The sequence below is a fragment of the Rhinopithecus bieti genome, unplaced genomic scaffold, assembly GCF_001698545.2.
Source record: "Rhinopithecus bieti isolate Rb0 unplaced genomic scaffold, ASM169854v2 scaffold_2350, whole genome shotgun sequence".
Classification (NCBI taxonomy): Eukaryota; Metazoa; Chordata; class Mammalia; order Primates; family Cercopithecidae; genus Rhinopithecus; species Rhinopithecus bieti.
In genome coordinates this window covers 4,345,600-4,370,190 of record NW_016803902.1, presented here as the reverse complement: position 1 = coordinate 4,370,190, position 24,591 = coordinate 4,345,600, and the positions used below count along the sequence as shown (strand labels likewise).

Sequence of the window (24,591 nt, the reverse complement as noted above, 5' to 3'; positions counted from 1 at the left end):
GATTCTCTGTGGAACTGACTCCAACCCATTAAGCAAGCTTGTTCCTGCCACCATGGCTGTTAATTTGACAAGACACTGTCGAATTAAGTAGAACAAACATGTTTTCATCCAGTCAGCCATCCAGAACCGACATGGCTGTTACTCTAACAACTGGATATTGATTGGAATCACTCACCCCTTCTGACCCTCCACTGGGAGGTGGAGACCAGGCTCAAGCTGACTGAAGATTTGCCTCATTGGCACACATGGGTAGCATATTAAGGATAGCCACAAATTTTAAACCATTTAGCTCCTTGTCATATTCATCCTTCAGGCACTGTCTGGTTCTCAGTTTCTTCAGTGGAGCAATAGGCTCCCAATAAATCATTGTTTATTAATTTTATAGATCTACACATCCATTTGTGAGGACGAATTTGTGCTGTTTTAGCATTTACAACTTCATAAATGCAAAACATCATAAGGCACACAAAGAAATTTTACAGGAAGTCCAAAAGATAAAAAATTAAAATTTTAAATCCTAAAAGGTAGGATGGAGTCTTCCCTCTCTTTTAATCTATGTGATTGAGAGACATCCACTTAGTTTTGAATGACCAATCCATTTAATCCAGATATAATCTTAAAAGGCTATAAATCAAGCTAAGTGAAAAAAAATGATATTTACCTGATGTTAACTGTTTTTAATCTGGCTATTTTTAACCTGCTTATTAATATGGGTACCTAACATTTAGTAGAGCTTGCTTTTCACTCAGTCATTCATTTACCACAGATAAATTTTAACATGTGAAATTGCTGGGGTATCATTTACCTGTGTCTCTATGTCAATCTCAGCATGTGTTAGGCCCTGCTCTGTTCACTAAACTTCATATTCGTGACAGCATCCCATGGTTGAAAAGGACCTTAAAGGACATTTAGTCAAATTGTTCACCAGACTCCCTTGCCTGCTCTGGAACAGTCTCAAGAATTGGGCATTCAATATTTGCTTGAACACCTCCAGTGTTGGTAAACTCATTAAACTCATAACCATCTGGAGAATTCTATTAAAATATTAGACATATATCCCCTGTTTTTTCTAGTATAGGTCAAATCCTTCTTCTGCAGGGAAGTGATTCAAATATCCAAAAATAGTAATGATATTCTCTTTCTGTCTTCTTCAAGAGATATGGTTTGAATTTATGTCCTCACCCAAGTCTCATGTCTAATTGTAATCCCCAGTGTTGGAGTTGGGGCCTGGTAGAAGGTGACTGGATCATGGGGGCAGATTACCCCTTTGGTGTTGTAGAGTTCTCATGAGATCTGGTTGTTTATAAGTGTGTGGCACCTCCCTGCATCTCTCTTCTGCTCCGGCCATGTGAAGTGCCTGGCTCCTTCCCTGCCTTCCACCATGATTGTTAAGTTCCCTGAGACCTTCCCAGAAGCTGATGCTGCTATGCTTCCCCACACAGCTTGCAGCACCATGAGCCAATTAAACCAGTTTTCTTTATAAGTTACACAGTTTCAAGTATTTCTTTATAGCAATGTGAGAATGGACTAATACACCCAGCTAAACACTTCAGTTCTTTGAACTATTTATCTTATAGCAGCAGTCTGCAAACTGTGATCTAAGAGCTGCATCCAGCCTTTCACCTGTTTTTGTAAATAAAGTTTTATTAGAACAGGTCCATTCAATTACATATTTTCTAAGCTGCTTTTAGACTACAATGGCAGAATTGACCAGTTGTGAGAGAGAGTGTACAGCCCCCAAATATTGAATAACCTGGCCCTTTAAAAAATAGTTTGTTGGCCACTGTCTTATACTATGGTGTGCTAAGAACCTTCATCATCTGTATTCTGGATGTCTTTCAGTTTTTCACTACTGCTGTAAGACCGTGATCTGCAAAACTTGAGAAGCTTGTGTCACTTGTTCTGGATACATTTTCTATTAATGTAGAAAAAAGTCCTTTGGCTTACAAAAATTCTCCATCCTAAAGCACAAAGAAATCCTCAGTTAAACCATTGAGATTTGCCTGATTTATAGCAGAAAATATAAAGTTTTGCTGTTTTTCTCCAAGTGTATTCTTATTTTACTGTTCCATCGTTGCTTTAAAATATACTTTTGAGGACCTGCTATTGCAGAGCATTGTTCTAGACACTACATAAAATACTAAGACAGAGTTCTTCCCAAAAGAGTTTGCATCTGGTTGTATGGAGGAAAGTATTTACAAAATACCCGATATATTTCGGGTTTTACAAATCTCCCTTCACTGGATTATCAGCTGCATAGGGTCAGGCTGCTTTGTCTGCTTGGCTCTGTAACGTCTCCCCAGTGCCTAGAATGGTGCTCAGCATGTGGTAAATTATCAGCAAATATTTGTGGGATGAGGGAAACGATTAGAAGAGGGAGACAAAATATAATCAAGTATTAAATTATGTGATAAAGACGATACAAACAACAGGAACTCTGGGAAGAAATAGATCAACATGGTCTGGACAGAGTGCTGAACGGAAACTTCATCATGGAATCTAACTTCTCCTTTAAAAATAGATATCTCTTTTACAATCTGCAGATTGTTATTTCTCACTCACATCAGAATCCTCTAGTTGGCTTATTAAAAGGAGAGATTCTTGATGCCTACAAGGACCTCCTGAATCAGAATCTGGCTGCCATGCCCAGAAATTATTCTTATGAATTCTAAAATTTGAAAACTGCCCCTCTCGACAGAAGGCGACAGAGTCTCTATGTGAATACCTCTAGTGATGAAGAACTGACACTCCCACAAGCTTCTGTATTTGTTAGCTTTAGTTGTTGAAAAATAATTTTTTACTGAGTTGCAATCTGCCTCCCATCATTTCTAATCATTGGTCTCAGCTGCATTCATTAGAGTCACAAGAGACAAATTTATTTTTTCTCTTGCATACGACAACTCTTCAAATGTGGAGAGTTCTATTAAATGTCTTCTCCTAAATCAACATGACTTAGATGCTTTTATCTTTGTAGTTGTTGTTCACTAGCAGAACTTTCCAAGATGTATCAGTTACCCCAACATTCTGCTGAGGTGCCAGAGGAACCCAGCACTCAGAGCCAAGTAAGTGGTTTGGGAATCTGCAGATGAATCTCTTTTCCTTCTATACCAAATGAAACAGTCTACCACAACCCATTCATCATTCACACCTGAAGCCAGAGTATGTACTTCCCCCTCTAGCCCTTTATGTTCAGTCTCAGCAGACTCATTGGAAGGGGTTGAGGAGAGACATGTTCATAGATTGTGGATTCCCATCTCCACACCATTCTTAACACTCCTGTCAAGTTCCATATTTCCCAACATCCATCTTAAAATGTGTCTCCCAGAACAGACTAATGTAGAGGTCAAGGTCTAAGTCAGAGTTAGACTTCACCACTAATTAGCTGTGCAAAATTGAGTGATTATTGTTTAAATTCTTTTACCCTCCATTTGCTTAATCTATAAAATAGAAATAATAGCACTGCCTCATATGGTTGTAAGAATTTAATGTGGTAAAGCAATCAACATAGTACCTGGTGGTATACAGTGAGTTTTCAATAAATGTCAGCCATAATTACTACCTCCTTGGTAGAATGAGACTATTACATCCCAGCAATCCTGTGAGTGTTGTAATATTTTTATTTACATTTCTGTCTCTTTGTGCAGATGGTGAACACAGGCAGGGGCCACATCTGACTTATCTCTAGCTCCAGGTACTAAAGAGCCACTGGTGAGAGCTCAGTCACGTAATCTAATACTACCTAAGTAAGTTTTCAACCTCTCCAGTATTTTGCATATTACCAACCTCCTACTTTGTGCTTCTAAACTAGGCCATCCTAATACATGCAACTCTGTGGGCAACTAATTTTAGAAAGCCACAATCACAACAGCCTCTTCTTCATAATTGTCTGAAATCCAGCTTCCCTGCCCCTGCCCTTGAGCCTATGCTGAGTCCATCTCCCTGTCTTACACCTGATCCCCTGGCTTGGTCACAAATTTTTACTTACATGCTCACTTATGGACATACGCACTAGATTTGAGCTTGCTCTCTGACTTGCCCATATTCTGACCCTTATGAGTAGCCACGCTGGTTTCCTGAGTTGCAAACTCCCAAGCTTAGAGCAGTACCCTGTGTTGGACATCTGGCCAGCACTCCAGTCATGCCTGCCCTATCATCCCAGAGAAAAGCAGTCAGGGAATAAGAAAGATGCCACGATACAGGGTTTGCTACACATCAGACTGATCTGGCTCACCATGTCATTTTAGTTTCAATTCTTTTGCTTTGCAGACAAAGGGTAAGAGCAACACATCATTAATATGTTATTGCATTATCAGTGATGAGGTGCTAATAAAGTTAGTTCAACAAGACATGGGTTACACATAGGTAGGTCCCAGAAAATTTTATCAGCATCAGCTCTGGAAGTCAGGATGATGATGACATCAGGTCTTAAAAGCAAACTGCAGGGGCTGAATCTGACCTCCTTTGTCTTTGTGGCGGTGGCTCAACACCCAATCAATCTTACAACAGCAGTGTGATGCTTTGCGCAAAAGAGGCTGGCGCAATTCAGCTGAGTGGGCGGGTTGATGGAAAGTGACTCTGGCATTGCTGAGTTCAAAAGGAATTAAGGATTCATGAGAACGCTGCACAGGCAGGCAAGCATAGATCCCCGGATGAATGCTGAATGAGTCACAAGGGAGACCTGGCTGGGCTTCGAATCCCAAATAAGCAAGGAATTGCTTTTTGATGATGCTGAACTAAAAATATCATCACCTCAGAAAACCAGGTTCTCCTCTTACAGTGTCAGGAATCAGCAAAGAGGACTACAAGACCAAATGTGTGTGTTATTGACAAACATAATGCTTTACATAAAGAACACTGCCACTCTAAAACCAGTTGTGAAGCAATTTTGAATTTTTCTTAATATTTTAATTGTATTTTAATCAGAGTAAAAAATCATGGGTGGAATTCAAAAAATTTCATTTTTTGGGGCCACTTCACTGGCAATATAATTACAAGCATTTTCTCTGATCCTAATCTGGGTTTGGTTATGAAATTGCTAACGTCTAAGTATCACATATCATAAAATGAGTGTGTTTCAGGTTTGCCTGCCACTTTTCACTCCAACTCCTTACACTTTTTTGAATTTCTTTCTTTTGACCATGGATGGAAAACAAAGAAACAAAATTGTATTTTTTTGCCAAAATTTTCCAAAAGCATTGAAAACAATGTGTCCAAAATCCTTGGGTTTTAAATACTTGTCTCTGTTGTGCTTGTCTTGAGCAGCTCTTGTGGAATCCCTCACTGCAGGACTTGATGAATTAGTGCAGACCTTGCTCACAACTAGGAAAGGTGTTAAGGGCTGTATCCTTGTGACTTATTCAATTCTGCAAGGGTTGATGGACCTTATTTTCAGCAAAGCTGGGCCCACATAATTGTCACAATAGATGAAGTCAATATCCTGCTTAACATCCAATATTGTTCTGTATTCATCAAATGCCTGGGATAGGGTGATATGTGTCAACACTGGAGCTCTATGTATAATTTTTAAAGTATATACAGAGCACATACGTACATAAACCTGATACAACACCATATTCTCACCATTGTGCTTTCAATATAATGTGTCAAACAATGAGAATTAAACAAGACCTAGTTTATGGGTTAATAAATTATGTATGTAGAGACCTGGATCAACATGGCTATACTCAACCGTAATGTTCACCAAGCTGATTAAACCAAGGCAGGTCTGAGCTCTAGACTATGTGACCAGAATTCCATTAACAGGGTCCCTGCATCGTCTGGGAAGAATTCATCTACTTTCCCTGCTCTCTTCCAATTTCTGACTGTTCTCTCTGTAGTTATTTGTCAATTAAAAGGAAGGAGACAGTGCTGCTGCTACACTGTGTTCCTATCTTCACTAACATCTACTAAGAAAATTCCAGCACCTTGCCTGACAAATGCAAATAAATATTGTATCATTTTGATTAATCACAATAATATACACAGACCACTCAACTTTTTTAAAAAAAAGAATCACTGGCTTTTCAGAACTTTCTGGGAGTTTTTATTGTTTTCCTTCATTTTATGGTAATGTAAAGGAGAATCATGCTACAAAAATCTAATACTTATCTTTTCCTTGAATGTAATTTATACCATCTAAACTCCTCTTTGATACTTTAAAATTACTCTGTTGGCTCCTCACCTGGGATTTTTATAATATAAATAAAATGTTCTCTGCATTAAGACTTAGGTATATAAATAAATACATTTATACATTCCTTTCTCTGAAAAGAATGACAGATCGGAATGTACAATACATGATATATTTTTATTCTTACAATCTTCTCTCACAACATGCCTATACATTGTACATTAAAACCAGGTTTGGGCCCTGCTGAACTTCATCTGTGCCTGTCACATATATTAATGTAAAAATCTTATTATTTTCCTCATAATAGAAGCACTTGAAAATTTGCTTAGAATCTCCACAAGCAAATAATAGAAAATTGGTATCTAAGAAAGTTGGGGAGTATCAGAATAGCATTAAAGGCCTTTTTGAGTTTTAACAAAAAATGAAAGAAAGAAAGGAAGGAAGGAAGGAAGAAAGAAAGAGAAAGGAAGAAAGAAAGAAGAGAAGAGAATGAGAAAGAAAGAGAAAGAGAGAGAAAGAGACCCTCCTTCAGCAAGGTGTTTAGAGGTTCAAACTCTAAGATACCATTCACCATGCGCCATCTGGCCTCAGCCCATCTTCCCAGTCCTCCCTCTCCTCCTTACCCCTTCCACTAGCCTTCCTCTCCTGTCCTATTGGCTACTGTTTAGTCCCTGAATATATGCACTATCATACCACTATGACTTTGCCCATGCTGCTCGCTATCTTTCCACCTCCTCACTCCTCCTCTACCTATTGGGGTCCACTTATTTTCTGAGACTTAATTCAAATCTCACCTTTTCTGTGAAATCGTCCTCAAGTACACCTTGTTCCACATCTCCTACTCACCCAACTGAAAAGAATGTCAGCCCCTGGTGCAGTAAGTACAGTTTGTCTGTGTCCTTCAGCCTCTAGTACAGGAACTGGCATAAGCAGTGGATTATGAACAAATTAACCAATTGCCAATGAACAAACCTTACTTCAGTCTCTATGACCTTTCCGTTTTGAACCACATTTTGCATTTTATTATTTTTGTTTTTTAACTTTTATTTTAGGTTCAGGGGTACATGTGCAGGTTTGTTATATACATAAACTTGTGTAAAAGGGGTTAATTTACAAACTATTTCATCACCCAGGTACTAAGCCTAGTACTGAATAGCTATTTTTTCTGTTCTTCTCCCTCCTCTTACCCTCCACCCTCAAGTAGGCCCCAATGTATGTTGTTCCTTTTTTTGTGTCCATGAGTTCTCATCACTAAACACCCACTTATAAGTAAGAACATGTGATATTTGGTTTTATGTTCCTGCATTAGGTTTCTAAGGATAATGGACTCCAGCTCCATTTATATTCCCACGAAAGGTGAGATTTTGCTATATAGTATTCCATGGTATATATGTCCCACATTTTCTTTATCCAGTCTGTCATTGATGAACATTTAGGTTGATTCCATGTCTTTGCCATTGTGAATAGTGATGCAATGAACATTTGCATGCATGTGTCTTTATGGTAGAATGATTTATATTCCTCTGGGTATATCCACAGTAAAGGAATTGCTGAGTTGAATGGTAGTTCTGTTTTTAGCTCTTTGAGGAATCACCACACTGCTTTCCATTATGGTTGAACTAATTTACATTCCCACCGATGGTGTATAATTGTTCCCTTTTCTCTACAATGTCACCAGCATCTGTTATTTTTTTCCTTCCCTAATTTTCCAGTGAACTCTGCTGCTTATTGGTGTTTCAAGTGTCCTTGTCAAGCCCTGGATTTCTTCCTGTTGATATAATATTCACATTATCACCAATATTAGGCCCTCTACAATTTCTTTTGGAGATTTCTGACATGTCTTAAGACTACAGAACACCATACTGAGTAAGAGTTAAGAAACTGACAGTCTGGACCTTAATATTTTACTTACTTACTCCAAGGCCTAAGACAACCACTATTTATTTCTGGGTCTCTGAATACTCACTTGTAAAATTAGGAGGATACACTGAGTGTCTAAGGTCCTTTGCAATGCAAGAAAAATCTGTGACTGGTAAGGTTTTCAAGAGTAGTGCCTCCGGTAGGAATAATTTCAGCTTGATAAAGATTTAATTTATTCATGTATTCATTCAACAAATATTCATTAAGTACCTATTTCATGTCAAGCATTTTTTCTAAGATCTGGGAATACAGCAATAAGCAAAATGTAAATGTAAATACCATCTATGTAGCTTACATTCTGATAGAAGTAGAGAAAATAAATTATAACTCATCTATGTATGTGAATGTGTGAATGAATATTTATTCTATCTTTCTATAAAATCAAGCAGTTTTAAATGCTGTAGCAGGAAAAAGTTTAAGAGCAGTTTAATGTGGAGAGAGAGAGAGAATATTGTTCAGGGCAAAGGTAGAAAGACAGATGGACCTATGATTTCATTCAGTATATCCAGTGAGAGAGAGAAAGAGAAAGTGTGTGTGTGTGTGTGTGTCCCAGGCAGATGGGACAGCAAGTGCAAAGGGCCTGTGGGGTCAGAGTACGACCACTTGTTCAAAGAAGATAAAGAGGTTAAATTGCAACAGAATTAGAGAGTGAATGAGAAATGAAGTTAAAGAGTCTGAGGTAGAAGAAATAGGTCACTAGGGCCCTGTGGGCCATTGTAAATGCTTGACTTTGAGTGCTGAGAGACTGTTGGAGGAATTAAAACAAAGGAGTGACAAGCTCAGATTCAACCCCTTGGAAAGATTACTGTAACTGTTGACTTGAAAATAGACAAGATATGGTCAGTGAAGAAGGTAAAGATAATTAAGAGGTTATTATAATACTCTACATATAAAATTACAGATAACTTGGACTTGGAAAGAAACCATGGAAATGGTGAGAGGCTGTTGGATTCCACTCATATTTTGAAGACAGAGCTGACAGAATTTCCATAGATTATTTATGTGCAGTGTAAGGCAGAAAAGGAGTTAAACATTGCAGTATTTGTGGCTTCAAAAGGGTAAGGAGACAGTTGGCACTCAGTGAAACAGGGAAGAGTGCAGGAGGAGCAGGGAAGGAATTCAGGAGGTTAGTTTGGGACAAGGTAAGTTTGCAATGCCCCTCAAATATCCAAGTGGATGTTTCAAGTAGGCTGCTGGGTAAGAGTCTGGAATTCAGGAACAAGTTCTTTGCTAGAGACACAAATTTTAAAATGATTAGGACAGAGATGGCTTTACGAGATCTCAGAATGGATGATATTACTCAGGGAGTGACTACAGATAGAGAAGAGAATAAATGCCTAAATATCAAATACAGTCCCAGGACACTCTGAAAATAAGAGATTAAGATGATGAGGAGAAATTGGAAGGAGTGATGAGTGAGGTAGCAAGGGAGCGAAGCCAACATGTCCCCAAAACCAAGTGAAAAGTGTTTCAGGAAGCAGATGGTATACTATGTCCAATGCAACTGAGAAGTAAAATGTGGTAAAACTTGAGCCAACTCTCAATTCCCATTGAATTACTGAGAGTCTTTCTAACTGTGGTCGTTGTAGATCCTGAGCAGATATACATGGCAGCCTGGGCCAGATATAAAGAGCCAACAGATCCTTGCCTCAAGGCCTCTTAAATTAGCATCAGGCAGGGGACTAGATAATAGCCAGCATATAAGCATTCCTCTCCACCATCATCACCACGACCACTACAACATACGCACACACAAACCTGTCATATGTAATTCTAAATGCAAAAAGCAAGTGAACTTTGTAACAACAAAGTGTAACTTTGGTGTGAGTTATAGCACATCAAATGTTTGATGAATTACAAAGTACAACTTTGCAGCACTAATTGCTAATGTTGCTATTATGTTATTACTATTAACTGCTTTTTTGACTGAGTGATTAGCAACTATCTGGCATTATTTTAATCATTTTACGTATATAATTTTGTTAAAACCTCATGATGCCTTCTGAGATTATTATTGATATCACTCTGATTTTCAGATGAGAGTATGAAGCCTTAGAGAGGGGAAGTGGCTTGTCTAAGGTCACATGGCAAGTAACTGGCAGATTCTGTTTCAAAACCAAAAGTCTGCTTCTAGGTCTCTCAGCCAAGAAATAAGAATGGGAATGTTCAGTTCTCCTAAATGCCCTGTTCTTTGGATAATACATGTATTTTCAACTGTCTATTACCAAGTTTTCTTCTTTGTGATTCCCAATAGGGATGGGTAATCTGGAACTAACTCCAGAAGTTTCCTGATGTTTAAAATACAGGCAATAGCTAGCTTTGCCATCCTTTCTTAGACAGTTAGTCATTGCTGAAACAAAGTATTCCATGGTTAGACTGACCCATGAGTGGCCAAGAGACATTTGAGTGGTAGCCTTCCATTCCCTCAAGACTGTAAAGCTGACCCAAATAAAGTTACTAGCTATCATTTCTAGAATTACATGACCATGTTTCCCAGCCTCCGAGTTTACTTTTAAGAAATAATACTCCAGAGGTTAGATACCAGACCTCTAATGACTGGGCAGCAGCTGGAACTTTACTATTATCAAGTATTGACTTGGTAAGATATGATAGAATCCTTTTTTTTTTTTTAAGTGATTAGTGGTTGAGATGCCTACTTTGAAAATAAACAACAATCCATACAGCAGAAATGCCAAGCCATTTGTTAGAGAGGGAAAGGAATCACTCAAATCCCTTAGTAGACAGAAAGAACTTCAAAATGTCTACACTATTTAAAAACTGATTTAGAGCACCTTTCCCCCCAAAAGAGACATATTTATAAGTTCAGACTATCAGTTTACCCCTTTGTATGCTAAAAAAATATATATTCTTGGAAAATCTTATTTCATGGAGAATATAGTGAAATGACACTAAACTCCATGTTTGATGACTGCCAAAATGCCGTTCTTGGACTGTTTTCATTATTCTTTATGCTCTTCCATTTCCTATGACAACCTTGTTCAGGTAAACCTTTGAAGTATTAGAGAAGAGAAAGAACAACTGACTCATTCTCAGCAAGGCAAGTATGGCCTGAAATTGAATTTCCTAACAATGTGATAGGTTGTACTGAGTCATCCATATGCTCATCTGGTCTCCTCTATTCTTCATCAAGACCTTCCACATACCATTGGAAAAAGTCTCACTGGGATCAAGCCTGTGATGTCTAGCTATAATTGTGTGTGTGTGTGTGTGTGTGTGTGTGTGTGTGTGTGTGCATGCACAGGGACGTGCAGAACCATTGGCCTTTACTAGGAACAAGATTACGGGTCCTACTTCATTAACAGAACAGTCTAACTATGAGAGAGTTGCCTGATGCAAATTTGAATCTGGGCTCTGATTCCATCTTTCCTTCCTCAGAGGTATAAGGTAACCAGAACACCAGATTTAAAGTCAGATACAACCAGGTCCAAATCCTCATTCTGCGGTCTTATTCTTGTAGCATCTTAGAAACTGATTTACATTCTCTGAGCTTTGGGGCTCTCATTTGATCAAAGGGAATAAGTAGACTCATGGCATGTGAAGTGTACTTATATATAGCAGGTGAACACATGTTCACCTCTTTATTTTGGACATCGGTGAAACTTGAGCAGTAGTATCTTTTGTCAATTTCTTTAAAATTATCGTCCTGCTCTAGAAAGTAAAGTTATCAAGCTGCTCTTTATACAGTAAGAGCATTTAACTCATAGCTAGTTCTAAATTTAGAAATCACCTCAAAATCCGGTCAAAGCACTTACACAAAAGGATTTGTCCAGCTTTAACCAACTGGAGCTTTATGGAACTCGAATTAAAAGATGGGTGTGCTCAGGTGCCTCAAAACAACTACTGAGAGTGAAGGAATAATAATAATGACTAACAAATCTTAAGTGCTTATTACATTAATCATCATCTGCTGCTGTATAACAAACAATGCCCAGACATAAAGCTGCAAATACGTATTATCTCTCACAGTTTTTGAGGGTTATAAGCCCAGAACTGGGTAGTTCTAGCGCTGGGTTTCTCATGAGGTTGCAGTCAAGATGATGACAGTTTAGTCATGTGAAATCTGTAGGGTCTGCTTATAAACTCGTTCACATGGTTGTTGGCAGGATTCAATTCATTGCTGGTTATTTACTGAAGACCTTAGTTCCTCACCACATGTGCCTCTCAATTCAGCAGCTAAGTGCCCTAGTTACGTACAGTTGGTTTCTCCCTGGAGCAAATGACCCAAGAGAGCAACCAGGACACAGGAAATGACTAGCACAGGAAATGGCATATCATGAAAACTTCCATAGCCTATTCATTGGAAGTAAATCACTAAGTGTAGCAGCTGTCAATGGAATGCGAACTAAGCTCCACTTTGAAATTCACCACACCTATTATATGCTCTGAAGCCATTCCAAGTATGTGATGTAAATTATTTCTATTTAGTTTGTACCATAATTCCATGAGGTTAGAAATTATCATATTCCCCATTTTGTAGATGAGATACACGAAGCTTAGAAAGTTTGATATTCACTCCAAGATGCAATAGTGCTGGGCTCCTAAACCAACCAGTCTGAATCTAGAGATAAAACATTTTGAATAATCAAAAAATTTATTTACTTCAGTAAAAAGTTTAATATTTGTCTTTGAAATTGATAATGTATATCTAGAGTATTTAGCATGCTTTAGTAAACAGCATTTTTGATTAAGCAGAATATATCATTTTCTGACAATGTCAAGTAATTAAATATTTACTGTTTATGAATTACGATGTATTGTGACAGTTAAATCTGAGTCTACAACATTTTTCTATATGGCTTATACTTCATTCTCAAACATCTATCCCAGAAGACTATTATTTAACATATAAGCAGTAGTGAAGAAATTTAGCCACATATTCAGGTACAGAAGTTAAAAGTTCTAAGAGATTCTAATGGATTCTGGTATAAAATTATCTTAGTATCTTTTCACTCCCTTTTTGTAATGCTCACAGATTTATTTCCAATTATCTCATAAACGTGAGGGGGGAAAAGAGCCCCAGTGAGAAATAACTTACACGGTCATTTAAGAGCTGCTTTTCTGCCAGCAATTACTTGAGTTTAATTTACCAGGAGACAAAATTGCAGTTGTTGAGACAGTCAAAGCAGAAGGGGGAGGAGCCAATGATCCAGATCAAGGCTTCAGTAACGGGCAAGAAAAATGTCAGAAAGATGTTAATAGGATATGTAGAAGAAATGGGAGGGGAGAGAGAGGGAAGGGAAGGAAGTAAAGAATGGAAGGGCAGAAAGGAAGGAAAGAGGACAATGAACAAATGAATGAATGTATAAAAAAACGGATGACGGGAGAAACTGGGGCCTGCTATGATCTGATTTGTCCCCCAAAATTCATGTGATAAAATGTAATGGCCAATGTGATAGCATTAAGAGGAGAGGCCTTTAAGAGATGATTAAGTCAGGAGGGGGAAGCCTTCATGGATGGAACTAGGTTCCTTACAAAAGCCTAGAGAGAGTGGGTTCAGCTTTTTTTTTTTTTTTTTTTTTTTGCCATGTAAGGACACAGTGTTTAATCTCCAGAAGATGCAGCAACAAAGTAACATCTTAGAAGCAGAGAAACTTGACTCTATTAGAATCTCAAGGTGCTGGCACTTTGATTATAGACTTCCCCATCTCCAGAAGTGTAAGAAATAAATTTCTGTTGTTTATATATTACCCCATGTCAGGTATTTTGTTACAGCAGAAATAATGAATGAAAGGAAGGCCTGAAAGTAAAAGAAGAGAAATAATGGTGTAGGCAAAATGCCCTGCGGTGTCATGGAGAACAAACAAGTTTTGTGCAAAAGCTTTCAATGGGCCTCCATTGTCTAGAGCAAGTATGAATGAGCAAACTACTGCCTACTGCCTGCTGCCTGTCCCCAAGAGGGTTAACAGCTGAAGGGTGACAGCCAGAGCTTGACAACAGCCTGGGGAATAAGTTATTTATTTCTAAAGTGGGAACTTGTAACTGCCCAATAGGTTCTTCCTGCCTGCTGCACAAGTAAAGACCACAGCATTTCAGTAAAGAAAGAGTTTAACTGACATGAGGCTGGCCACAGCACGTGGGAGATGGAGTTATTACTCAAATCAATCTCTCCGAAAATTTGGGGATGGAGTTAAGTACAATTTGGTGGGTAGGGGGTTGGAAAGTGGGGAGTGCTAATTGGTCATATCAAAGATGAAATCATAGAGAGTGGAAGCTATCCTCCTGCACTGAGTCAGTTCCTAGGTGGTGGCAAGAACAGAAGAGCCTGTTTATTGATTTGGTTGGTGCCAGCTGATCCACTAAGTGCGGGGTGTGCAAAATATCTCAAGCACTGATCTTAGGTTTTATAATAGCGATGCTATCCTGAGGAACAATTTGAGGAAGCTCAGAATCTTGCAGCCTTCAGCTCCATGACTCCTAAACCATAATTTCTAATCTTGTAGCTATTCTGTTAGTCCTACACAGGCAGTCTAGTCCCTAGGCAGGCAGGGGGTTTGTTTTGGCAAAGGGCAGTTACTATCTTTGTTTCAAAGTTAAACTATTAAAACTAAGTTCCTTCCAAAGTCAGTTTGGCCTATATGCAGGAATGAATGAGGATAGCTTGGAGGTTAGAAGGAAGATGGAGTCAGTTAGGTCAGATCTCTTTCACTGCAATAATTTTCTCAGTTATATTTTTTGCAATGAGAGTTTCAATCCTGAGGTCACAGCATAGAATCCTTCCCCATCCAATTATCCTTTTCTGCTTTAGACAGTACCATTTTTATGCTGCTTTATCAATAAAGGGAAATATTTTAATTCAGAGAAGATACAAGACTCAAATCTCAGTTGTTTTATCTGAAAGCTGAAGATAATACATGATTCATCAAAACTAGTATAATGAAGATTCAATGAGATAAAACAAGTAAAGTATTTACCACAGTATCGATGTCAGCTGCAATTATTATTATTACTACCTATATTGCAGGCTTTTGAAATACATTTGTCTAGAAAATGCTCCAAAGTTAAAAATGAATATATAGCTCACAAGATATCCAAATGCCGGGTTTACAGCTATTAACATTTTTAAGCCTGCTCAATAAATGGCACGTCTGTAATTTCCCCAGGATTTGAACAAATTAAAAAAATAAGGCCAAGGAGTGACAGGTGGTTGCCCATATATCTCATTTTGACAGATAAAAGCTGAGGAGGGCCAGTTGATGTGTGTATCTGGGAATTAGGCAGACTTACCAATCTAATCTCAGCCTCAGGGAACTAGGATAAGCCCCCACTTCCTGTCCCTCACAGGTGAAGAGCCTAGCCTTGGAGGAGCAGAGCAGGAAGATTATTTCAAAAACTAGATGAAAGTAGGAGAGCTGAGCACGCCTATACCCTGTTCACTCTTTTCAAATGTACTAAGCAGATAAGTCACTCCTCCTCCTTCTCTAGATTGAAGTAACCCAACACGCAAGAAAAATGTCAGAAAGATGTTAATAGAATAAATAGAAGAAGTGGGAGGGGAGAGGGAAAGAAGGGAATAAAGAAAGAATGGGAAGGAATAAGGGAGGGAAGGAGGACAATGAACAAATGAATTAATGTATTAAAAGAATGGATGAAGGAAGAAATGGGGGCCTGCTATAGCCTGATGTGTCCCCCAAGAGATGGACTAAGGTCTGTAGATTCACTGAGTTAGTTCCCTTCATATGGAAGAAAACAACTAGCATGCTAGGTAAGTGTTCCCCAAAACAGATTTTCATAGAGAAATTCTGAATGTTCCCACCCCTGGGTCAGGCCTCAACTAGCCAGAACATTGGACCTTGGAACAAAGACACCAAAGGGAAATTCAAAAGTTCTTAAATTCTCTAGATTTAATACAGTGTATATACTCTATAACTTTTTTTTTAATTTTAGTAATGTACTTTCATTTTTTGCAACATACTTTTATTGGAGAGATCATTACTAGTTTTAAAGCCTGAGGAATCACTTTATTTAAAAAAATCTAAAATATATAACCAAGGAAATAATTGCATTAACAATTACCACAATCAGGGAGAGCCCTAAACTAGTACTGCAAATATCTGATTTTCTATACCAGTTCCACCACTTCCTAGCTAAATACCCTTGACTAGTAATTTAAACTCTAAATCTGTTATCGCATCTTTAAAATGCAGAGGATACCAGGATGCATAAGATTTTTCACATGCTTCTGAACAGATCACTAAAGGATATATGAGAAAGCACTTTAAAGGTGTTGCAAATGTAAATATGGCATCTTCAAGAATGCCAAATGTATTTTAATATAACAGAAATTTTTTAAAAATCTAGTATATTTGAAACATAGACCAAGAAAAAGCATCAGTGTTTTAGCAGTATGTAACAACAAAACACAAAGAGAAAAGAAAAAAAAAAGATTCCATTTTCTCCCACTCATAAATCCATTAATTTTCATGATGGGCTCAGCCTTGGAGAGATTTTACATAGAAGAGGAGTTTTCATTATGTTCTTCAAGGATCAAATATTTGGGAATCAACAAATAGCTAAACAATTGGATATTTCATATAAATGTAAAACCACTGTATTTATCCTTTTTTTTTAAAAAAAAAGTCAGACTGAATCTACCACGAGCTTCTTCTTTCAAATGCTTTTCATTCAAAAATGAAACAAAAGACATGCTGCTGCTAAGAGCTTCAAGGTCTAGAATGCCTATGTGCTCCTTATTATAATTCCTTTCTTCAAAATAGGCATCTTGTGTCCAAGAAGGACAAGCCTTGTGTTCACTCAGCTCTAGGAAATGATTAATGTCTCGGGATGTGATGTATATTTAAGCCAAACTCGCAGCCTATTAGCAATTCACAAACCATGACTTGCACAGTGCTGTGCTCAAATCTATTTTGCATTACAAAATGTTTATAAATCAGCCTCTACTCCCAGAATGTTATATAAACACGTCAACAAATCACATGTGTATTAAGGGGAGAGAGGTAGAAGGTTGGGAATTTATCATAGCCTCAGGCTGTTCTGGGACAAATTAAATACTGCCCTGGCCACCGAGGTCCCCACTAGGCAGTTGTTCAGAATGAACTGTAGATAAATTGAACTTCTCTTATTGGAGACAAACCAGCAGCTCACCCAAACATGAAAAATTGTATCCCCACACTAAAAAAATTAAACCATGCTAAACACAAGCTTTTCATTTCTGCAAGACTGCAGTTTTCCTATTTCTTTAGAAAATGAAGATATTTTATGGCTCAAAAATAAAAGTCACAAGAGGTAGGTGAATAACAGGGAGAAAGGATGGTGAGGACATTACCTATTTGTATTCCCAGCACCTGAGACATTTTTGTGGGGAGATCTGGGAAGGGGGCTTCAGATTAATTAAATATATATAGTCAACTATATATATATACACACACACATACATATGTAATCACATAGCTTAAATGTAGAGGATGCCAGTTTGCCTAATACATATATATTACGTTTCTAGCAGGTGAATCATTTTTCCTCTTATATTTGGAAACTTAAAATCATTTCCTCTTATATTTCCTCATATATTTGGAAACTTAACTTAAAATCATTTTCCTCTTATATTTGGAAATTTAACAGGCAACAGAAAGTAGATAGAAGAGAGGCCCCTAAGCAAAGGCTCACAAATTGTCCCTGAATCCACCCAAGAGATAATTGCATAGATTCTGGTCTTCAATGGGATTTAGTCTCACACAACCCTCATTTTTCTCTGTTAATCTAAAAGTATGCAATTGGACATAAAACATAAGTGGTTTCTGTGCAGTGACTGGTGTGAAGATATGCTTTGACATGAACCAGCTCTCCTAAAAGTTCTTTTAGTCAATTCAAAGGTTCATCTGATATAACACTTTAGCTTATAAAATAAGGTGTGTTCTTTTATGTTATACATATTTTACCACAATTTTCAAAATAAGAAAACTGGTTTCTCCTGGAGAAGCACACACACTAACTTACAAAGGGGGAAATGTTTTGTGTAATTGGATCATAAAATTGCAGACTTTCAGAGCTGGAAGGGCTGAAAACTCATCTGCTGCAGTTTTCCAGAATGTAATTCTACAAGCTAATTATAGCTTTTACAATAATAAAGAGTTCCACAGTTGTAGTCATTAGTCCTGTTCATCGCCATCCAATTTTTCTGTCCTCTAGGCTCTTCCTATCTTTCTCCCTCTTAGTAGACCACAGTCATGTGACTAGTTCTGACCAAAGAGTTGTGTGTGGAAATGAGATGCATCATATTCGGGAGGTAACCTTTAAAGACTGGTTTGAGACTCCCTTAAACTTCTTTTCTTACTAGCAAAATGACCTGCAAGTTTCATTATGGTGTCTACTCCACCAGCTGGTATCCCTAAGTAGCTATGAAAAAAAGAGCTCTTCTCCATGGTAGTTAAACTATGTTAGACATATAATGGGTAGGGGGAAACTTTCTTATTTTAATCTGACGAGATTTTCATGTGTTTTTTTATTTCAGCATAGCCTAGTCTATACTGACTTATACAATGGTCAGTTAAGTTTGAAGAATACAGATTTACACAAGTTTCTTTACTATGTAAATCTATAAGGCTTCAAAATGCTAATAGGAAACATAAGTCTTCAAGAGAGGAATGTATTAGGAAACATTCATCACACCTGTTTGACTATGAGAATTTTTTGCTTTGCTTTATTTTAGTATTTGTGTGTTGTGCAGAGCACGTGTTAGGATGTCAATGATCACAGTGTTCCACAGAGCAATTAGGGAAATCACTTTTGGTCCAATTTCAGCACTTTACAAAATAATTTAACAAAGTTCTAAGGAATGAAGGTTTTTTCCAAGGCCATCCTCAGTGAGGTAATCAGTGAGTGACAGACATGGGAGCTAATGTCTCTTGGTCATTCCCTGGACCTAGTAGAGTAGCTTTACAACTATACCAGGTGTTTGCTAATGATCACTTCTTTTTTTTTTTTTTTTTTTTTTTTTTTTTTTTGTTTAGACTGAGTTTTGCTCTTATGGCCCAGGCTGGAGTGCAATGGCGTGATCTCAGCTCACTGCAAACTCTGTTTCCGGGTTCAAGAGATTCTCCTGCCTCAGCCTCCCAAGTAGCTGGGATTACATGCACCACCACACCCAGCAAATTTTTTCTATTTAGTAGAGATGGGGTTTCTCCATGTTGGTCAGGCTGGACTCCTGACCTCAGGTGATCCACCCACCTTGGACCCCCAAAGTTCTGGATTACAGGCATGTGCCACCACGTCCGGCCAATGATCAAACTTTTTACAGAAGTCTTTAAAGAACCACACCAGTGAAAAACATTCATAACACCTTACCACCCAAATTAACATCAACTCAAAGTTATGTTTTGCCCACAGAGAATTAATATGAAGAATTACCTATAAGAAAACCTCAAAAATTTCACATCAAAGACAAAAGCCAGAGATCACAGAGTGAACATATTTTTGGAGCTGAGGGGAAAAGTCTCTCAGCTAGATCTTCTGAACCAGAGCTCCACAACTTCTTGCAAAAGATCATTTCCCCTGCTAAAAACCTGGCAATAAGAACCTCCTTTTTTATGGCAGAGGTCAGGGGGGAATATTTGACCAAAAATGAAATTTCAGCCAGAAACAAGGGGAAAAATTTCTGATTCACTGAACCTGTTAAGCCACTGAAGACACTGCTTCCCTTTGAAATAACTTATTTTGACTGATGCTACAGGCGCTGGTAGAATTTCCTTCCCTTCATAAAATCACTGTAGTTGTAATGATAGCTCTGAAGTTGTGGGAGTAAAGATCTGCTAAAACATCATTTGGATTTAATCACAATACCAGAGGAAAAGAATAAAAGCTGTTTTGTTTTGTTTTTTTCAACAACAACAACAAACTGCTGGATGGATATTGCCAGAAATTAATTGATCAAGAAAAGCTCCTAGAATCTTTTTTTTTTTTTTCCCCAAAAAAGTACCTTTTGGTGACAGTTGTGACAGCTTCAAACTTGATCTCTGAGCTCCAGCGAAGCACAAATTACTGTGTGGCATTTTATCTCACAGATTAGAGCAGGTCCTAAATAGCATGCTGTGCCTTTCTTAAAATGCTGTCCCCAATGCAGGTTTTTTTTTTTTTTTGTATTTTTTTTAAGCTTCTTTGAAATTTCTCATATTGCATTGGGTTCTTCACCCAAGGGAAATGACATTTTTAGTTAAAAAGTAATAAAAGTATAATTAAAACATAAATAATTTAAAAAGATTTTGAAATAAGCCTGAAAATGGGCATGTGAATAAATTTGCACCATGTCCCAGGAAGTATATTGGTAGACATATTTGGGAAGGATGAATTCCAAGTACTGCCTGAGGGGTCCAGACATAATGGCTAATACCCCAAGTTCTCCAAGTACTCTCTTGAGGTTTCCAGACAAACTGCTTTTTTAGTCACAGAGCCTCTACAGAAGGCCTGCTGCTGCATTACCTCATGGAGAAGAGAGAGTCCCACCACTTCTAGTCAGCTGCAGAAGCACTCTCTCTGCCTCAGCAAACACAAATAACTGCAGTATCTAGCCAGAGAGGTCCTTCCCACAAAACAGGAGGTGAAATTAGGATAAACAGGACTTGGGGAAATAATTGATTTTACAGAATATGGCTGCTGTAATAAATGGTTTCCTTGGAGGACGTAAAATACAGACGGAAGCCACAACTAGAATACGGACAGAAGCAGTAGACCTGAACCTGGAAGCCTACAAACCCTTTTTCTGTTATCATTCATTCATATATCCACCTCCTCTCCTCTCCCCGCAATAGGATATACACAAAAGGGCTACTTGTCAAATAGCAACAATTATGCAATGACTAAGCATCGTTGCCTGCCTTCCACATTAAAATGTGATTTTAAAATAAAATCGAATTGGAGGCCCTTTTTTTGCTCCTGAGTTGTGTCCAAGCCTTGCACAGAGGTTCATTTCAAAGCTCATTTTGCCTTCCTTTTTTTCCTTGTGACCCAGTTCTTTCATTTTCTCTTTGTCTCTGAGTTGATAAATGTATTCTCAGGAAAATATCCTGAATTTAACAGTTATTCTTTCCAGACCTGTGGCTTCTCAAGAGATAATTAGTCCACAATAATATGAAATAATGAATCTCTAATGGTGAGCTTTTTAGATTCACTGCTATTGATTGATAGAGAGAGAAGGTAGACCTATCTACTAACCTAGTCATGAGTATTAGGTATTCACCAGTTTGATTCAGTCTCTCACACACTCATTTATTTAACAAACATGTTATGAACTCTAGTAAACCAATCACTGCACTCATTACTGATACAGAGAATCTTTAAAAGACACAGATCCTGATGTAAAGAACTTTAGACTGGAGAGACAGATAGCTAAACAAATATCTATAACACAAAGCAAAAAGACACAAGACATATGATAGAGGTAGCAGCAACATACTATAAAAGACAGAGTGAAGAAATAATTCTGATTAGGATGATTCAGGCCTCATTAGAGCCTTGAAGTAGGAGTAGCAGCTTCATACATGGAGTAGGACGGTAGTGCAGATGCACAGAACTGAGAAAACAGCATAAATGATGAACAAGAAGCCTAAACATAGTCTGGTCAAAGCACAAAAGGTCAGATCATGGGAGTCACTGTGTGCTGTGCTAAGTACTTTGTGAAAGTCTATTAGTAACTATATTAGTTTCCCACTCATGCTGCAACAAATTACTACAAACTGGTTGACTATAAGCAACAGGAATTTGTCTTCTGCTGTTCGGAAGACCATAATTCCAAAAGCAAGGTGTTGGCAGGGCCATATCTCTGAAGGTTATAGACAAGCATTCTTTCTTTCCTCTTTCTAGATGGCAATTCCTAGCATTCCTTGGCTTGTAGTTGAATTGCTCAAATTCCTGTCTTCTTCTTCACATGGCTATCTTCCTTCTGCTACTGTCTCTGTATATCTGTTTTCTCTTATCAGGACACCGGTCATTGGATTGGGGCTTACCTTATTTCAGTATGGATTCATCTTAACTAATTCCAACTGCAAAGACCCAATTTACAAATAAGATCACATTCTCAGTTCTGAGGTTCCAAGTGGTCATAAGTTTTAGGGAAACACTAATTAACTCAATAGAGTAATCAATGTCCTTTACCATATTTGAGGCCAGTGGTGGAATAACCTAATTGTTACAACTTCAATCAGGCAAATTTTGTGTCTAATATCTCTAATAAAATTTCCCGGTAAAGACAAGTAGGAATAGGAACAGCTCCAGCCTCCAGCTCCCAGTGTGAGTGACACAGAAGACAGGTGATTTCTGCATTTTCAACTGAGGTACCGGGTTCATCTCACTGGGGCATGTCGGACAGTTGGTGCTGGTCCATGGGTGCAGCTCGACCAGCGAGAGCTGAAGCAGGGTGAGGCATTGCCTCACCTGGGAAGTGCAAGGGGGAAGGGAATTCCTTTTCCTAGCCAAAGGAAATTGAGACAACACCTGGAAAATCGGGTAACTCCCACCCTAATACTGCGCTTTACCAAGGGTCTTAGCAAATGGCACACCAGGAGATTATATACCACACCTGGCACAGAGGGTCCCACGCCCACGGAGCCTCCCTCATTGCTAGCACAGCAGTCTGAGATCTAACTGCAAGGTGGCAGCGAGGCTGGGGGAGGGGCACCCGCCATTGCTGAGGCTTAAGTAGGTAAAAAAAACCGCCTGGAAGTTCGAATTGGGTGGAGCCCACTACAGCTTAAGGAGGCCAGCCTGCCTCTGTAGACTCCTCCTCTGGGGACAGGGCATTGCTAAACAAAAAGCAGCAGAAACCTCAGCAGAGGTAATTGCCCCTGTCTGACAGTTTCGAAGAGAGCAGTGGATCTCCCAGCACAGAGGTTGAGATCTGAGAACGGACAGACTGCCTGCTCAAGTGGGTACCTGACCCCTGAGTAGCCTAACTGGGAGATATCCCCCACTAGGTGCAGATCAACACCTCACACCTCACACGGCGGGGTACACCCATGAGACGAGGCTTCCAGAGCAAGAATCAGACAGCAACACTCGCTGTTCAGCAATATTCTATCTTCTGCAGCCTCCGCTGCTGATACCCAGGCAAACAGGGTCTGGAGTGGACCTCAAGCAAATTCCAACAGACTGACAGCTGAGGGTCCTGACTGTTAGAAGGAAAACAAACAAACAGAAAGGACACCCACACTAAATTCAAAAAATCAGAGTGCATCTTCCCCTCCAAAGGAATGCATTTCATCACCAGCAATGGAACAAAGCTGGACGGAGAATGACTTTGACGAGTTGAGAGAGGAAGGCTTCAGTTGATCAAACTTCTCAGAGCTAAAGGAGGAACTACGTAACCAGCATAAAGAAACTAAAAACCTTGAAAAAAGAATGGATGAATGGATAACTAGAATAATCAATGCAGAGAAGACCTTAAAAGAACTGATAGAGATGAAAACCATAACATGAGAATTACATTACAAATGCACAAGCTTCAGTAACTGACTCGATGAACTGGAAGAAAGAGTATCAGCGATTGAAGATCAAATGAATGAAATGAAGCAAGAAGAGAAGTGCAGAGAAAAAAGAGTAAAAAGAAATGAACAAAGCCTCCAAGAAATATGGGATTATGTGAAACGACCAAATCTACATCTGATTGGTGTGCCTGAAAGTGACAGGAAGAATGGAACCAAGTTGGAAAACACTCTGCAGGACATCATCCAGGAGAACTTCCCCAACCTAGTAAGGCAGGCCAACATTCAGATTCAGGAAATACAGAGAACACCACAAAGATACTCCTCGAGAAGAGCAACTCCAAGACACGTAACTGTCAGATTCACCACAGTTGAAATGAAGGAAAAAATTTTAAGGGCAGCCAGAGAGAAAGGTCGGGTTACACACAAAGGGAAGCCCATCAGACTAACAGCAGATCTCTCAGCAGAAACTCTCCAAGACAGAAGAGGCCAATATTCAACATTCTTAAAGAAAAGAATTTTAAACCCAGAATTTCATATCCAGCCAAACTATGTTTCATAAGCAAAAGAGAAATAAAATCCTTTACAGACAAGCAAATGCTTAGAGATTTTTGTCACCACCAGGCCTGCCCTACAAGAGATCCTGAAGGAGGCACTAAACATGGAAAGGAACAACCGGGACCAGCCATTGCAAAAACATGTCAAAATGTAAAGTTCATCGATGCTAGGAAGAAACTGCATCAACTAGCGAGCAAAATAACCAGCTAATATCATAATGACAGGATCAAGTTCACACATAACAATATTGACCTTAAATGTAAATGGACTAAATGGTCCAATTAAAAGACACAGACTGGCAAATTGGATAAAGAGTCAAGACCCATCACTTTGCTGTATTCAGGAGACCCATCTCACATGCACAGACACATGTAGGCTCAAAATAAAGGGATGGAGGAAAATCTACCAAGCAAATGGAAAATAAAAAAAAGCAGGGGTTGCAATCCTAGTCTCTGATAAAACAGACTTTAAACCATCAAAGATCAAAAGAGACAAAGAAGGCCATTACATAATGGTAAAGGGATCAATTCAACA

General features: G+C 38.6%; 1 long non-coding RNA gene across 1 annotated transcript in view; it reads left to right on the top strand.

Moving 5' to 3' along the window:
• Positions 1-24,591, top strand: part of LOC108519111 (uncharacterized) — a 54,249-nt gene that overhangs the window by 25,164 nt on the left and 4,494 nt on the right. Inside the window, exon 3 of the long non-coding RNA XR_001882530.1 lies at positions 3,645-3,743. This is a non-coding gene — a long non-coding RNA (uncharacterized LOC108519111). The remainder of the gene's footprint in view (positions 1-3,644; positions 3,744-24,591) is intronic.